The sequence below is a fragment of the Erinaceus europaeus genome, chromosome 2, assembly GCF_950295315.1.
Source record: "Erinaceus europaeus chromosome 2, mEriEur2.1, whole genome shotgun sequence".
Taxonomy (NCBI): domain Eukaryota; kingdom Metazoa; phylum Chordata; class Mammalia; order Eulipotyphla; family Erinaceidae; genus Erinaceus; species Erinaceus europaeus.
In genome coordinates this window covers 185,782,511-185,801,153 of record NC_080163.1, presented here as the reverse complement: position 1 = coordinate 185,801,153, position 18,643 = coordinate 185,782,511, and the positions used below count along the sequence as shown (strand labels likewise).

Below are 18,643 nucleotides of genomic sequence, written 5' to 3'. Positions count from 1 at the left end.
GCAACTGGCAGCAGCCCACCAGCTTGACCCTAAACAAGGCTCAAACCACACAATTTATAGGAATTCAGACTACACTCAGGGAGGGGGAACACATCACCTTATCAGCCTATATCCAATAACATGCTATAGAAAACGCAAAATCCGGGAGTCCAGCTGTAGCGCAGTGGGTTAGGCGCAGGTGGCGCAAAGCACAAGGACCGGCATAAGGATCCCGGTTCAAACCGTGGCTCCCCACCTGCAGGGGAGTCGCTTCACAGGCGGTGAAGCAGGTCTGCAGGTGTCTATCTTTCTCTCCTCCTCTCTGTCTTCCCCTCCTCTCTCCATTTCTCTCTGTCCTATCCAACAACGACAACAACAATAATAACTACAACAATAAAACAACAAGGGCAACAAAAGGGAATAAATAAAATAAATATTTTAAAAAATTTAAAAAAAAGAAAACGCAAAATCCAATCATTTCAAACTCAGCAAAAGCATGATCCATTCAGAGCAAAGCATGAGCTAGTTCTAAACATCACACCATGAACCAGACCAATAAGACTTGGCCAAAGTGGTGGTCACCACATTCTTTTGTTATCTGCTGGGACCACCCAGCCATCTGTTTGCAATTTTATCCAGCCATCTGCTGTAACTATTCGGTAACAGCATTTCTCAAACCCTATGCAAAGGCCCTGATAAGGCTTGCCAGATGCAGGGTCTTTCAAGCAGCTTGCAAAATAACTGATGGCCTTCACTGTTTAGGTCCTTTTTGTCGAGGGCAGGGAATGTTTCCACCTCACTGGGCAGGAGGGCAAAAAGCAACTATACTTAAAACTACACTTAAAACTATGCTAGAGTTACTGCCTCTAACAGTGCCCAGTCTCTGTCACTGCTGGAAAGACACCATCCAAATGGCTTTTATCTGTCTGCCTTAGCCAGACAAGTTTCTCCATCCAGAATTCCTGGGTCAAGGCCGTGCTTCAGAATTGCAAGTGAGCTACATAGCTGTCCAGTGTTTCCCAGAAGCGCAGGAAAACGGGTCTGTTGGAATGGCGCTGGTGAGTGCTGACCTCCAAGACTGTGATGTCCCACTTGTGCACATTGGGCTCGAGAGGAAGATGGTCATACTTGAGGTGGAAGGCCTTCATGTGAGCAAAGATGTGGTCTGGAGAGCCATCAGGCAGGCGCCAGGGCCAGCCCTTGAACTGCCAGGTGGGGCCTTGCACAAACACGGCTACAACTCGATCCCAGTCTCCAGGGCTGAGTCTCAGGGGCTGGTCCACGACTCGGTAGTGAACCCTGACAGTGCTGGCAGAGTCCCACGCTGGCCTCGGGCTCTTGCTTCTCTGGATGAGAGTTTCCTTGGCGGGCCGGCAGCCTTGTCTCTTCTTGGCCTCAGAAGGCACGAAGCTCAGGTCCTGGAGAAGGTCTGTGGCATTCAGCATGGTGATTAAAGAGGTGGGTGCTGCCGGAATAAGGATGATGGGTGTGCCAGAGCCTCTGTTGCTCTGCTGTGGGGGAGGCCTGGCTTGGACAAGGGGTCTTGGCACAGCCTGGCCTCCTGGAGTCTGAGATGGAGGCTGAGCCTGAGGCTGAGGAAGGCAGACAGAGGCTGTATGGAAGGGAGACTCAGGCCACGGTAGGTACCTCTGGTGTCAATGTGGAAGTCTCCGGTGTCCTTTTGTGTCTTAATCTCTCTTGGTCATATCTGTCATAGGCAGCTGGAGGCCTGGCTGCTGCCACCTTTGGAGCTGCTGGCTGTTCAGGGGCCTGGCATGCTTCTCTGGCTTTGACAGAGTCCAGGATGGCAAAGATGCTGTCTCTGAAAGTCTTGCCTGTGCTCTGTAGGATGGTGGTGCGTGTCCTTCCCAGCCTCTCTCTGCTGACAATCTCTCGGGTGGCTTCCACATCAGCATCCACGAATCTCCTGGCTGTCAGGGCAGCTCCTCCAGGCCCCTCAATATCCACCTTGATGGCAGTCTTCTTCTTAGCCATCCTCTTGGCCTTAATCTCAGCAATCTTGTCCACGGACACGGCTTCAGACAGTGGCTTGAGGCGTTCAGTGCAGACACTGGCTTCCTTAGGAGCCTGCAGAAGAGCAGCCAGTCTCTCCTGTCCTGCCTCACAGCCTCTTCATCCTCCACTCGTGCCTTCTTGGCTTCTGGGAGGACTGCCTCTGCACCTCGCTTGACTGGAGCCACCTGCCCAAGATGCATTTGCACAGGGCCAGTGCGCTCTAGGCCCATGCATGTGGATACTTCCCCATTCAGGTAGCTCAGCAGATCCTTTCTGTCAGGTCTTCTCACCACAGGAATGTGTTCACTGGCTGCCTTTCTCACATACACAACGTGAGGCAGTTGGGCATGCATCAGAAAGAATAGCAGGCACTCCAGCATGTAGTACTCTCTGGCTTCTCCATCCTTGCCACTTCCCCAGGCCACATAGTTGGTCTGCACGCTCTTGGGCCATGAGAATTCTCCAAAAGTCACATAATCTCCTCTTACCACAATCACCTTCTGCTCGATGTGGAATTGCTGCAGGATGCCCAGCACGTCTGCCATCTTCAACTCCAGTCCTCTGCAACTCCAATGCATCCTCCCACTGCTTCTGAAGCTTTTTATACCCTTCACCCCCACTACTTCCCACCCTGAGCTCTGGTTTCAGCCAATCTGAAGAGGTGTCTGCAAATCCAATCAGGCACCAGGAGTCCTATGGAAGATTAATCCTCACCCAGTTCTTACTGAAGACAACTCTGCCCCACCCTAAAGTGGTCCTTGTCCTGATGGTTCACGTTCTTTCTTTCTTTTTTTTTTTGAACATTTTTTACTTCATTGGGGGGTTAATGTTTTACTTTTGACACTGAATACAATAGTTTGTACATGCATAACATTTCTCTGTCTTCCACATAACAATGCAACCCCCTTTTATTATTATTATTTATTTCTTATAATTTATTATTCTAGTTAAAAAAATTTTAAGACCTTTTATTTATTTATGAGAAAGATAGGAGGAGAGAGAAAGAACCAGACATCACTCTGGCACATGTGCTGCTGAGGACTGAACTCAGGACCTCATGCTTGACAGTCCAAGGCTTTATCACTGTGCCACCTCCCGGACCACTATTATCATTATTTTTAACCAAAGCACTGATCAGCTCAGGCTTATGGTGGTGCAGAGGATTGAATCTAGGACTTTGGAGCCTAAGGCATGAGAGTGTGTTTGCATAAGCATCGTGATATCCACCCCACCCTGAATTAAACTTTGAAAGTTTGCCACAATTACCCCCTTTCTGTGCTTAGTACTGCATCCTTATTACCTCTTCATAGTTTCATATTGGAGCTCAGTTGAGACTTTTTATAAATTCCATCAAACCCAATAAATACATACTGATCCTTTGTTTATTGAAGTCTGTTACTTGCGCCCATTTTATTTTTGTCAGTAGCCTTTTATACCTGTGCATATTTTTGTTGTGATTAGGATTATCGATATAAATGAGTGGAAATAGGATGATGGGTATGAAGGAGGCAGGGGGCCAGGCACTGACAGGGAGGCAGCAGGAGAGGCTCTGGCTGGAACTCAAGGGAGACTGTTGTAGAATGCAGGACCTGCAGGCACGAAGAGATGCACCCTCAGGGCCTAACACCCAGGGAGGCCTATTCTTCCCCAAAGTACACAAAGGATGAGATGGGGAAGTGACAGCAACCACAGAAATCTCAGCTTCTCAGGGATGTTATAGAAGGCCTATTTTAAAATTATTTTTATTTATTTTTTATTTATATAAAGGAGACACTGACAAAACCACAGGATTAGAGGGGCACAACTCCACACAATTCCCATATGCTCCCCTGATAACTTTCCTATTCTTTATCCCTCTGGAATATGAACCCAAGGCCATTGTGGGGTACAGATGGTGGAAGGTCTGGCTTCTGTAATTGCTTCCCCGCTGAACATGGGTATTGACAGGTCGATCCATACTCCCTACCTGTCTCTTTCCCTAGTGGGGCGGGGCTCTGGGGAAGCTGAGGGCCTATTTTTCTCTAATGCTGGGCTGAGGAGAACCTGGGAGCTCAGCGTCTCAGGCATGAAAGTCATTTGCATAAGCATTAAGCTGTCTCCTCATAACTACATTTTTAATTATTCAAACCTGAGGTCCTCTGTGGCCACCACATAGTAAATCTTGAGTCAAAAGAACTTACATGGCGTTTGAAGTGACACCCTTTAGAATCAAGGCCATAGAAATGTGAAGGGGCAGCGAGGAAGGGGTTAAGTGGAACACTACCTTGCACTTACAAAATAACCATAACATTTTGCAAAAATGGTAACTTGTTTACAATGTCTACAAGAGTATTGGAATCATGCAGGGAACATGCTCAGACTATTGATTAATTCAAGACTTCATCTTCTTGGCTACAGAGAACAGCACAACTAGGAAGAGAGGGGAACATATGTTTCTAGAAGTAGCGTTCTTATCTTCCTGGGGGTATATACCCTAAAGAGTGTTTTTTTTTTATCTTATTTTTAAAGAAAATCTGTTCTTCATTTCTTTGTTGGTTTATCTACTTATTTTATCGTGAGAGGTATAGAGATGAAGATAAAGAAGAGATATAAAGACACAGCACTGCTCTCACTATCCTATTCTGGTGCTTGGGGTAGAACCTGGGAGCTCAGAGTCTGAAGCACGTCAGTCATCTGCATAGCCATTATGCCGTCTCCTCAGAACTACTTTTTTTTTTTAACAGAGCCCTGATTAGCTCTGCTCTATGGTGGTGCAGGGGATTGATTTGGGACTCCAGAGCTTCAGGTACAAGAGTCTCTTTGCATAATAACCACCATGCTGTCTGCCTCCCCACCCAGAACTACACTGCTCTAATTATTCAAACCTGAAGTCAGCTGAGACCACATACACATAGTGAGTTTTGAGTGCTAAGAATTTATGTGTTGAAGTGACACCTCTTATAACTGAGGCCAAAGAAGTGTGAGAATTCCTTCCTTTAAGTAGAAAGAATTGTAACCAGTATACTGCTGTGGTTAGGGGCCTGCACTAAAAAAAATCCACAGACACTGGAGACACTTAATTTTTCCTCCCCCCTTCCACCATTCTATTAGATAAGAAAGAGAAATCGAAGGGGGGATGCAGAGCAGGAGAGACAGCTAGCAACACATGCAGACCTGCTTCACTGCGTGTGGCGCATTCCCATTCAGCTGGGGAGAAGGGCACAGACCCTGATCCTTGCTCAGTGGGTGCACCACCTTCCAGCAGAAGCCCCCTGACTTCTACTTTTTTTAAAAATTTTTTTTTATTATTTATTTATTTTTTATTTAAGAAAGGATTAAATAACAAAAACATAAGGTAGGAGGGGTACAACTCCACACAATTCCCACCACCCAATCTCCATAACCCACCCCCTCCCATGATAGCTTTCCCATTCTCTAGCCCTCTGGGAGCATGGACCCAGGGTCGTTGAGGGTTGCAGAAGGTAGAAGGTCTGGCTTCTGTAATTGCTTCCCTGCTGAACATGGGCGTTGACTGGTCGGTCCATACTCCCAGTCTGCCTCTCTCTTTCCCTAGTAAGGTGTGTCTCTGGGGAAGCTGAGCTCCAGGACACATTGGTGGGGTCTTCAATCCAGGGAAGTCCAGCATCCTGGTGGCATCTGGAACCCGAGTAATGAAGCTGAAGGGTTGTCATTCCACACATGAAGTCTCTGGACACAGTCTGAGGTGAAGCATGTTGAGGTGGCAATCGTTGCGTTGGTTAGGTTGTAATCGGCGGATGCAATATTATTTGGTTTGGATTGGGAGATGCATACGGGAAAGTGGGCCCTATCCAAGGGTTCCAGGACTGGGGGAAGTAGGGGCTCTATAGTGGAGATGTGAGGTTCCTGCTGTCTTAGGGTTCAAAAAGACAATTGATAGTTAATTTTATCATCACATTATTTGTTAATTGGGTTAACTTTGAAAAGTCCTTTTGTTATGGTTTGCTGTACAGTACCCAGTATCTTGTATATAGCTGTGCTATTGGATGCTTCTAATCTACTTGGCCTAGGCTTTTGAGAGAGTCTGCATATCAAATACACAGCCTATATATTAAAAGGATTCAGTTTGTGTTTTGAGAAACTTTGAGACATACAATAAATTTTCCCCCTCTCATATTAATTAACTACTGATTTATATGTCTACATTTTGCTAGGAGTGTACATAAACACCATTCCCACCACCAAAGGACTGTGACCCATCCCTCCCGCCCACTTCCACCCCCCACTGGCCCAGGGAGCTGCATGTCTACCCCTCACCACGGGGTTTTTACTTTGGTGCCCTACTTACAATTTGATCAGGTCCTGCTTTTAGTTTCCCTTTCAGATCTTCTTAATCAACTTCTGTTGATGAGTGGGATCATCCCATACTCATCTTTATCTTTCTGACTTAGTTCACTTAACATAATTCCTTCTAGCTCTGTCCAAGATGGGTCAGAGAAGGTGGGTTCATTGTTCTTGATAGCTGCATAGTATTCCATTGTGTATATATACCACAGCTTTCTCAGCCACTCATCTGTTGTTGGGCACCTGGGTTGCTTCCAGGTTTTAGCTATTATGAATTGTGCTGCTATGAACATAGGAGTACACACCTCTTTTTGGTTGGGTGTTATGGAGTCCTTGGGGTATAACCCCAGGAGAGGAATTACTGGATCATATGGAAGGTCCATGTCTAGCCTTCTGAGAGTTTTCCAGACTGCTCTCCACATAGGCTGTACCAATTTACAATCCCACCAGCAATGTAAAAGGGTTCCTCTGTCCCCACATCCTCTCCAGCATTTGTTGCTGCTGTCCTTTTTGATGTATGCCATTCTTACAGGAGTGAGGTGGTATCTTAGTGTTGTCTTAATTTGCATTTCTCTGACAATCAGTGACCTAGAGCAGTTTTTCATATGTTTGTTAGCCTTTTGGATCTCCTCTGAGGTGAATGTTTTGTTCATATCCTCTGCCCATTTTTGGATGGAGTCATTTGCTTTTTTGTGGCTAAGTTTGCTGAGCTCTTTATATATTTTGGTGATTAGTTTCTTGTCTGATGTCTGGCATGTGAAGATCTTCTCCCATTCTGTGAGGGGTCTCTTTGTTTGTTTACTAGTTCCTTTGGATATGCAGAAGCTTTTCAATTTGATGTAGTCCCATTGGTTTGTTTCTGCTTTAGTCTTCCTTGCAATTGGGTTTGATTCATCAAAGATGTCCTTGAGGTGTAGGTGGGAAAGTGTTTTACCAATGTTTTCCTCTAAGTATTTGATTGTTTCTGGTCTGACATCTAGGTCTTTGATCCATTTGGAGTTGATTTTTGTTTCTGGTGAGATAAAGTGGTTCAATTTCATTCTTCTGCATGTTTCAACCCAGTTTTCCCAGCACCATTTATTGAAGAGAGCCTCCTTTTCCATTTAATCCTTTGGGCGACTTCTACTTTTTAAAGGAAAAGCTTTACTGAGTTACTGGGAGTGGCAGAAAAAGAACCAGAGCATCACTTTAGCACATGCAAAGCTGGGGATGGGTCTCAGATCCTCCTGCTTAAGGGTGCTCCATGCACCCCTCCCCTGCTCCTGGAATGGATTTCTTGTAGACCCTCCTTAGTGCTGAGGACTTTCTCTAAAAATTTCTCTCTCCCGATGATGATTTTGACAGTGTTCATTTTTCCAATAAATGAGCACTGGACATACATATATATATATATATATAATTATTTAATGATGATTAATAAGATTGTAAGAGAAAAGGAGTACAGTTCTACACGGTTCCCAACATCAGAGTCCTGTGTCCCATCCCCTCTGTATATACCCAAACCAAGAGACCCCTCACAGAATTGGAGAAGATCTTTACATGCCATACATCAGACAAGAGTTTAATAACCAAAATATATAAAGAGTTTGCCATATTCAACCACAAGAAAACAAATAACCCCATCCAAAAATGGGGAGAGGACATGGACAGAATATTCACCACAGAAGAGATCCAAAGGCTGAGAAACACATGAAAAATGCTCCAAGTCTTTGATTGTCAGACAAATGCAAATAAAGATAACCATAAGATACCACTTCACTCCTGTGAGACTGTCATACATTAGAAAAGGTAGCAACAACAAATTCTGGAGAGGTTGTGGGGACAAAGGCACCCTCCTGCACTGCTGGTGCGAATGTCAATTGGTCCAACCCCTGTGGAGAACAGTCTGGAGAACTCTCAGAAGGCTAGAAATGAACCTACTCTATGACCCTGCAATTCCTCTCCTGGGGATACATCCTAAAGAACCCAACACACCCATCCAAAATGATCTGTGTACACATATGTTCTTAGCAGCACAATTTGTAGTAGCCAAAACCTAGAAGCAACTCAGGTGTCCAACAACCGATGAGTGGCTGAACAAGTTGTGATAAATATACTACTCAGCTATTAAAAACAGTGACTTCATCATTTTCAGTCCATCTTGGATGGAGCTTGAAGAAATCATGTGAAGTGAAATAAGTCAGAAATAGAAGGATGACTATGGGATGATAACACTCTCAAGCAGAAATTGAAAAACAAGAACAGAAGAGACAACTCAGTAGAATCTGGACTGGAGTTGGTGTATTCCACCAAAGTAAAAGACTCTGGGGTGAGTCTGGGGGAATACAGGTCCAAAAAGGATGACAGAGGACCTAGTGGGGGTTGTATTGTTAAGTGGAAAACTGAGAAATGTTATGCATGTACAAACTATTGTATTTACTGTCAAGTGTAAAACATTAATTCCCCAATAAATAAATCAAAAAATAAAGTAAAATAAATACATCATTACCCTGGTCATCATTAAATCTAAACCAGTCAAATTGTACATGAGTGGGAGGCAAGAGTCAGGATAACAGATGACCTGGCCCAGGAAAAAAAAAGACTGCATTTGTTCTCTCCATTCTTCCTGTGAAAACAGGTCCAGTGTGTCTTCAAGTAATGGAAGAAATAACCACACCAGCACAAATAAAACCCACTTCCCAGAAAGAAGGTTTCAAATAGTAGATTAAGGGCTGGGGTTCTACAAAAAATTTTCTTGCCTCAGGCTCCTTGGCCCCAGGTTCAATCCATATACTCAAGGGCAGCAGTGTTTTGGTATAAGGAAAAATGTGTTGTGGTAGTCAGGGAGGTGGTGCAGTGAACAGAGTATTTGACACTCAATCATGAGGTCCCCAGTTTGGTCCCTGGCAAAGCATGTGGTGAGTGGTGCTTTTGGTTTCTCTGCTATTTCTTTCATGTGCGATTTGGTTAGGTCTTCTCTTCAATGGAACATGACTAGAACAACTGTTTAGTACAAAAATTCTTTTTATAAACTGTTATCTATGACCACCTGTGGCCAGTAGTTTTGTATTATTTAAGTCAGATAATGGTTCCTTGCAGTGCTCACTAATCCTCCAGCAGAGACCCACAGATTCTCTTCCTTTCCTTATTTAGACAACGGGGAGATTGTGAACTCTGAAGTCCAGCCCAGGGGTGGAGGAGACAATTCTGCATCAGGTATTAAAGATGGGAAAAGGGTGAAAGGGTGAGTGGGGTGTGCTGCTGCCTGACTGCTGTGGTTGGCGGAACCCCTTTTTGCAAAAGAATAAATGTCTAGCTTCAACTCCTTATGTTTTGCCTTGACAAGTAATTTTAATTGGAGGTCATTTACAACATTTCAGAACTATTTTTTAATTGCCGCCAGGGTTGCTGCTGGGGCTCAGTACCAGCACAGTAAATCCACAGCTCCTTGCTGCCATTTCCCCTATTTTTCTATCTGTTATTGGCTAGGAAGGAGAGAGAATGATAAAGGAGGGGAACCTAGAAGGAGAGAAAGAGAAGTAGCTGCAGACCTGCTTTACCACTCGTGAAATGTCCCCACAGCAGGTGGGGAAAGGGGCTTGAATCTGGGTCCTTGCACAGGGTAATTGTGTGCTTAACCAGGTGTGCTAATGCCAGGTCTCCAATAAATATTTTAAGTGGTAGAATAGGAGATGGAAAATAAAAATGATTTTGTTAACCTAAACGCACCCATAGATAACAGTGAACTATAAGAAATAATATGTGGGGGCTGGGTGGTGGCACATCTGGTAGAGAGGACATGTTATCAAGCACAGTGGCCTGGATTCAAGCTCCTGGGACCCTTTAGCAAGGGGTAGCTTTATGAGTGGTGGAACAGTGCTGCAAATGTCTCTATCCTCCTCTAACGTCTCCTATATTTCTCTCTGCCCTACCAAATATAAAACAGTGAAATTTATAAAAAATAATGTGTATTACTGTGACTTCTATACTCCCAGTGGAATCTTATTTTAGAGGGGGGAGAGAGAGAGAGAGAGACAAAGATGGGGGAGGGGGGCAGAATTCACAGCACTGCTTGGGAACCTCCTGAGATACAGAAATATTACATGGGGTGGGGGTGGGGGAAGATGTGAGAGGAGTTGAACTCAGGTCTCTGAATGCTTTAGCAATGAGTCTTCTCCACCTCCAAAATCACAGTTTTAGAAAAGAACAAGTTTGGGGTAGAGAAGTTAATATAATGGTTATGCAAATGCAAGTAAATGGTGCTGCCTGAGGCTCCCAAGTCTCAGACCCAGGCCCTCACACCACCATAAGGTAGGGTAGAGCTGAGCAGTACCCTAGTAAAATCAGAAGTGAAAATAAAATTTAAAAAAATGTCAATTTGTATTTGCTGCGGGTGGGGGATATAATAAAATAAAACAATAAAGTGTGATTTTAAAATCAATAAGGAGAGCTGTTGAAATAGCTCACTTGACTAGTGTGCTGCTTTGCTGTGCTGTGGTTACTCTCCCTCTCTTTCACCTTCCCCTGTCTCTCTTTCTGTCTCTTGGTCTCTATTAAAGTAAAAATAAAATCTGCAGAGATACAATGGAATATAAGCCTGACATTTAAAATGATGAGGCAGCATCATTTAAAACAAAAATAGATAAACTGGAGATGACTATGCTAAGCCAGTAAGAGGTGAGAGACAAACACTCGATAGTGTTGCTTGTAGGGAACTTATATGACCAAAGCATACAAATCTACAACACAAAAGAGAATTAAACTGTCTCTTAGAGTGTGTAAGTACATCATGGTTTTAAGGAGGGGGTTAGGCACAGGATGTTGGTGGAGAATGTGTGACTTACACACACCATGTATGCATGTTACTATATACCCTTTGACATCTTATCATTTTGCAACTTACAATTAAATTAATAGCAATAAAAGCGGGTGTACCGGGAGACTTCCGGAGGCGGAGCTACGAGCAGCAGCAGATCTCTTTCTCTCCTCTCCTCTCCTCTCCTCTCCCAGATCAACTAGGAATACCAAAGGAGACCACCCGGGATCAAAACAAGACAGGACTAGAATGACCACAGGAACCCACTAAATCACTGCTGAGTACAAACACGTGTGGCTGGTGACTGAGATGAGTGTAGGGAGAGATTAAGTGACTGCTAACAGTCCAGCAGTTTACCAGTTGAAACACCACCTCCAGTCTGCTCCACCAACAAAGGGACAGCTGAAGGGAGGAGTAGGACTCCCCAGAGACTCACCAAGTGCAACTCTGAGTCTCCATCGCCACTGCCCTGAGATCTGGAGCAGCGACAGGGAGGGACACCAGGGGACAGAGATCTAACCAGGAAACTCAGGAGAAGACCTATACCTCTGTGGCCTAGTGGTGGGGCTGTGAGAGTCTCTTTGCATAACCACTGGATTATCTCTGCCACACTCTGCCTTATCTCTTGGTCAGGAGTCAGTGATTAAGCTAAGAAGCCTATTGATAGTTTAAAAGCCCTCAGGCTCCCATAGCCTACAGGGAAGAAGAAAAAAAAGAGGCTTTTAAACCAATGAGCTCCAACTCAGGGATTAAAATACTAGTGAAACAACTGTTAACTTCCACCACTGTGAACCCTTTAATTAACTTACTTAGACATAAGTCAATCCAGGCAGTAGTGATCCGTAATTTGAAAAGTACTGAGAGAGGGAACTCATAACATAATATATAAAATGGTTAAAATAACAAGAAGAAATATTGGAGAAACGAACCAGGACAAGAGTCCAGCTAAAAGTTCCCCAGAGGGTGAAGCACAAAATAATGAGTTCAACATCCAAACACCAGCTAAGGAAATAATCACAGGAGTGAGTAAAGAATTTGAAAAAATTGTAATCAGAAATACAGGAACAACAAATGAGACTATGGAAGAAAATACTAATTATCTCATCGTTATTAGAGAGCTGAAAGATGACATCGCTGAGCTAAGAATTCAACTAACTGAACAAGCTAAAACAGTATCAGAACAGGGCAACAAAATAGATAAACTCCAGAAAACAGTAGAGGGCAGAGAGAATAGAATCAATGAGGCTGAAGACAGAATTAGCAAGATCGAGGACGAATTAGAGACAACTAAAAAAGAAGTAAGAGATCTCAAAAAGAGATTAAGAGATGCTGAGAACAACAACAGAGTCCTATGGGATGACTTCAAAAGAAACAATATATGCATTATTGACATACCAGAGGAAGAAAGAGAAGGAGAGGAAGAAAGCATTTTCCTGGCCATAATAGCTGAAAACTTCTCTAGTCTAGACAACATCAAAGACATAAAGATTCAAGAAGCCCAGAGGGTCCCAAACAGAATAAACCCAGACCTAAAGACACCAAGACATATTATACTTAGAATGGAAAGGAATAAGGATAAAGAAAGGATCCTGAAGGCTACAAGAGAAAAACAAAGAGTCACCTACAAAGGAAAACCCATAAGATTAGCAGCAGACTTCTCCATACAAACACTACAGGCCAGAAGAGAATGGCAAGATATCTGTCGAGTGCTCAATGAGAAAGGCTTTCAGCCAAGAATACTATATCCTGCTAGACTGTCATTCAGACTAGATGGAGGCATCAAAACCTTCTCAGACAAGCAACAGTTGAAGGAATCAACTATCACCAAGCCTGCCCTGAAAGAAGTTCTGAAAGGTCTCCTATAAACAATCAGACCACCATAAATAGGACATATATCAGAACACTCTAAAACTCTACAAGAATGGCGTTAAAATATCTTCAATCTTTGATATCAATAAATGTCAATAAATGTCAATGGCCTGAATTCACCTATTAAAAGACACAGAGTAGGAAGATGGATCAGAAAATACAACCCAACAATATGCTGTCTACAGGAAACCCACCTAACTCAACAAGACAAACACAGACTTAAAGTGAAAGGATGGAAAACTATCATACAAGCCAATGGCCCACAAAAAAGGGCAGGAACAGCTATTCTCATATCTGACATGATAGACTTTAAAATAGATAAGATTAAAAAAGATAGGAATGGACACTACTTAATGCTCAGAGGATCAGTCAATCAAGAGGACTTAACAATTATTAATATCTATGCACCCAATGAGAAGCCATCTAAATACATCAAACTTTTACTGAAAGAGCTACAGCAATATATTAACAGCAACACAATCATAGTAGAGGACTTCAACATGCCATTCTCTCAACTTGACAGATCATCCAGGAAGAAAATCAATAAAGACATAAGGGAGCTAAATGAGGAGATAGATAAACTAGAACAATTGGACATTTTCAGAGGAGACAGATAAACTACAACTATTGGACATTTTCAGAGTCATTCATCCCAAGAAACTAGAATACACATTTTACTCAAATCCACATGGGTCATTCTCAAGGATAGACTATATGTTAGGCCACAAAGACAGCATCAGCAAATTCAAGAGCATTGAAATCATCCCAAGCATCCTCTCAGACCACAGTGGAATTAAACTAACACTTAACAATCAACAAAAGATTAGTAATAGTCCCAAAATATGGAAGCTCAACAGTACACTTGTTAACAACTTCTGGATCAAAGAGGAAATAAAGGAAGAAATCAAAATGTTTCGAGAATTCAATGAAAATGAAGACACAAGATATCAAAATATTTGGGACACAGCGAAGGCAGTCCTAAGAGGGAAGTTCATAGCTATACAAGCACACATTAGGAAACAAGAAAAAGCACAAATAAACAGCCTGATTGCACATCTTAAAGACCTAGAAGAAGAAGAACAAAGGAACCCTAAAGCAATGAGAAGGTCAGAAATCACTAAAGTTAGGGCAGAAATAAATAACATTGAGAATAAGAAAACCATACAAAAGATCAATGAAAGTAAATCTTGGTTCTTCGAAAGAGTGAACAAAATCAACAAACCTTTAGCCAGACCCACAAAACAAAAAAGGGAGAAGACTCAAATAAATCAGATACTAAATGGAAAAGGAGTTACCACAACAGACACTGCAGAAATTCAACATATCATGTGAGGCTTCTAGGAACAACTATATGCCACCAAGCTAAAGAACCTGGAAGAAATGGAAGATTTCCTAGATACCTACTAACTTCCAAAACTAAGTAAAGAGGAAGTAGATAACATAAACAGGCCCATCACAGCTAATGAAATTGAAACAGTTATAAAAAATCTCCCCAAAAATAAAAGTCCTGGACCAGATGGTTTTACAAATGAATTCTACAAAACCTTTATATAAGAACTAATACCTCTACTTTTAATAGTCTTCCAGAAGATTGAAGACACTGGAATACTCCCTGCCAGCTTCTATGAAGCCAACATCACTCTGATACCAAAAGCAGACAGGGACACAACCAAAAAAGAAAACTACAGACCAGTATCTCTGATGAACATAAATGCTAAAATATTGAACAAAATTCTAGCCAACCAGATACACCAGTATATTAAAAAGATTTTTCATCATGACCAAGTGGGGTTTATCCAAGGCATGCAAGGTTGGTTTAATATATGTAAATCAATTAATGTGATCCACCACATCAACAAAAGCAAGACCAAAAACCATATGGTCATATCAATAGATGCAGAGAAAGCCTTTGACAAAATCCATCATCCCTTTATGATCAAAACACTACAAAAAATGGGAATAGATGTAAAATTCCTGAAGATAGTGGAGTCTATATATAGCAAACCTACAGCCAACCTCATACTCAATGGTGAAAAACTGGAAGCATTTCCCCTCAGATCAGGTACTAGACAGGGCTGCCCACTATTACCATTACTATTCAACATAGTGTTGGAAGCTCTTGCCATAGCAATCAGGCAGGAGCAAGGAATTAAAGGCATACAGATTGGAAGAGAAGAAGCCAAACTCTCCTTATTTGCAGATGACATGATAGTATACATGGAAAAACCTAAGGAATCCAGCAAGAAGCTTTTGGAAATCATCAAGCAATACAGTAAGGTATCAGGCTATAAAATTAACATTCAAAAGTCAGTGGCATTCCTCTATGCAAACACTAAGTTAGAAGAAATTGAAATCCAGAAATCAATTCCTTTTACTATAGCAACAAAAACAATAAAATATCTAGGAGTAAATCTAACCAAAGAAGTGAAAGACTTGTATACTGAAAATTATGACTCACTCCTCAAAGAAATTGAAAAAGACACAAAGAAGTGGAAAGACATTCCATGTTCATGGGTTGGCAGAATTAACATCATCAAAATGAATATACTACCCAGAGTCATCTACAAATTTAATGCTATCTCCATCAAGATCCCAAGCACATTTTTTAAGAGAATAGAAAAAAATGCTACAAATGTTTATCTGGAACCAGAAAAGACCTAGAATTGCCAAAACAATCTTCAGAAAAAAGAACAGAACCGGAGGCATCACACTCCAAGATTTCAAACTGTATTATAGGGCCATTTTCATCAAAACTGCTTGGTACTGGAACATCAATAGACACACTGACCAGTGGAATAGAATTGAGAGCCCAGAAGTGAGGCCCCACACCTATGGACACCTAATCTTTGACAAAGGTGCCCAGACTATTAAATGGGGCAAATGAGTCTCTTCAACAAATGGTGTTGGAAACAATGGGTTGAAACATGCAGAAGAATGAAACTGAATCACTGTATTTCACCAAATACAAAAGTAAATTCCAAGTGGATCAAGGACTTCAATGTTAGACCAGAAACTATCAAATACTTAGAGGAAAATATTGGCAGAACTCTTTTCCACATAAATTTTAAAGACATCTTCAATGAAACAAATCCAATTACAAAGAAGACTAAGGGAAGTATAAACCTATGGGACTACATCAAATTAAAAAGCTTCTGTACAGCAAAAGAAACCACTACCCAAACCAAGAGACCCCTCAAAGAATGGGAGAAGATCTTTACATGCCATACATCAGATAAGAGTTTAATAGCCAACATATATAAAGAGCTTGCCAAACTCAACAACAAGACAACAAATAACCCCATCCAAAAATGGGGGGAGGACTTGGACAGAATATTCACCACAGAAGAGATCCAAAAGCCCAAGAAACACATGAAACACATGAAAAAATGCTCCAAGTCTCTGATTGTCAGAGAAATACAAGTAAAGACAACAATGAGATACCACTTCACTCCTGTGTGAATGTCATACATCAGAAAAGGTAACAGCAGCAAATGCTGGAGAGGGTGTGGGGTCAAAGGAACCCTCCTACACTGCTGGTGGAAATGTCAATTGGTCCAACCTCTGTGGAGAACAGTCTGGAGAACTCTCACAAGGCTAGAAATGGACCTACCCTATGATCCTGGAATTCCTCTCCTGGGGATATATCCTAAGGAACCCAACACATCCATTCAAAAAGATTGTGTACACATATGTTCTTGGCAGCACAATTTGTAATAGCCAAAACCTGGAAGCAACCCAGGTCTCCAACAACAGACGAGTGGCTGAGCAAGTTGTGGTCTAGATACACAATGGAATACTACTCAGCTGTAAAAAATGGTGACTTCACCGTTTTAAGCCAATCTTGGATGGACCTTAAAAAATTCCTGTTAAGCGAAATAAGTCAGAAACAGAAGGATGAATATGGGATGATCTCACTCTCAGGCAGAAGTTGAAAAACAAGATCAGAAAATAAAACACAAGTAGAACCTGAAATGGAATTGGCATATCGCACCAAAGTAAAAGACTCTGGGGTGGGTGGGTGGGGAGAACAGAGGTCCATGAAGGATGATAGAGGACCTAGTGGGTGTTGTATTGTTATATGGGAAACTGGGGAATGTTAGGCATGTGCAAACTATTGCATTTACTGTTGAATGTAAAACATTAATTCCCCAATAAAGAAATAAAAATAGCAATAAAAGCTATCAAAATTATGAACAAACAAACATCAATCAGCAAGGAATAGGAAACTCCCAATAGCAGTTCCAAACAGAGACACACATAGGAGCCCCCACCTCAGAGACCTCTGGAGCACAGGCCCACCACAAACCCTCAGCTGTAATTCTCATCCACTTGCTCAGTCAGGGATCTCCAGACATCCACAAAGCAAAAACACCTCCACGGCACACACCAGACCCAGAAACCCACCTACAGCCGAGCTATCACCTGCTGGTGCTGCTGGTATTCAAGGCTACAGACGAGTCAGAAAACACTGCATCTAAAAGCTCTGGTCCTATGTGCTCAGTTCTGCAGCTCACAAGATCCTCAGAAACATCGATGGTGGACAAAGAGGGAGTTCTGAGTCTTACAAACATCATAAACTCCTGTGGCAAGGCTGTCACTCACCCCAAGTCCTGTATCTGTGACTAGGTTGCAATTTCTTCTGGAGGCAGCCATTTCAAAGCCTGCTGCCCTAAAGTAGACCAAGCCTTATTTACTTCTCTTTACCTCCTAATTCCAAACACCTGAACTCTTGGCCTGGCCTTTACAATGTCCACGAGATGTGTCTGGGGGGGAGGGGGAGGTAGGGAAGGAGGATGAAGAAGGTGGGGGGTGGGTGCATTCTTAAATAGCTGCTCAGAAGCTGGCCTGTCTGCTGTCCATTTGCACAGTTGCCTATGTGGGGACTGGGGGCTGAAATCTAGGTTCTGGTGCATGGTGACTTGTGCTGTGCCACTGAGCTCTCTCCTGGCCCTCTGGAAGATTTTTCTTTCTTGTTTTTTAAATTTCTTTGTTGGGGAATTAATGTTTTACATTCAACAGTAAATATAATAGTTTGTACATGCATAACATTTCCCATTTATTCATATAACAATACAACCTCCACTAGGTCCTCTGTCACCTTTCTTGGACCTGTATTCTCCCCACCCACCCACCCCAGTGTCTTTTACTCTGGTGCAATACGCCAATTCCCGTTCAAGTTCTACTTGTGTTTTCTTTTCTGATCTTGTTTTTCAACATCTGCCTGAGAGTGAGATCATCCCATATTCATCCTTCTGTTTCTGACTTATTTCACTTAACAGGAATTTTTCAAGGTCCATCCAAGATCGGCTGAAAATGGTGAAGTCACCATATTTTATACCTGAGTAGTATTCCATTATATACCATATATATACCACAACTTGCTCAGCCACTCATCTATTGTTGGAGACCTGGGTTACTTCCAGGTTTTGGCTATTACAAATTGTGCTGCCAAGAACATATGTGTACACAGATCTTTTTGGATGGGTGTGTTGGGTTCCTTAGGATATATCCCCAGGAGGGGAATTGCAGCGTCATAGGGTAGGTCCATTTCTAGCCTTGTGAGAGTTCTCCAGACTGTTCTCCACAGAGGTTGAGCCAATTTACATTCCCACCAGCAGTGCAGGAGGTTCCTTTGACCCCACAACCTCAGAATTTTCTTTCTTTCCCCCGCCCCAGAATATA

General features: G+C 42.5%; 1 pseudogene; it reads right to left on the bottom strand.

The window, feature by feature from the left end:
- Positions 1–959: 959 nt before the first annotated feature.
- LOC132537040 (parafibromin-like) lies at positions 960–2,540 on the bottom strand (annotated as a pseudogene).
- Positions 2,541–18,643: the final 16,103 nt, after the last annotated feature.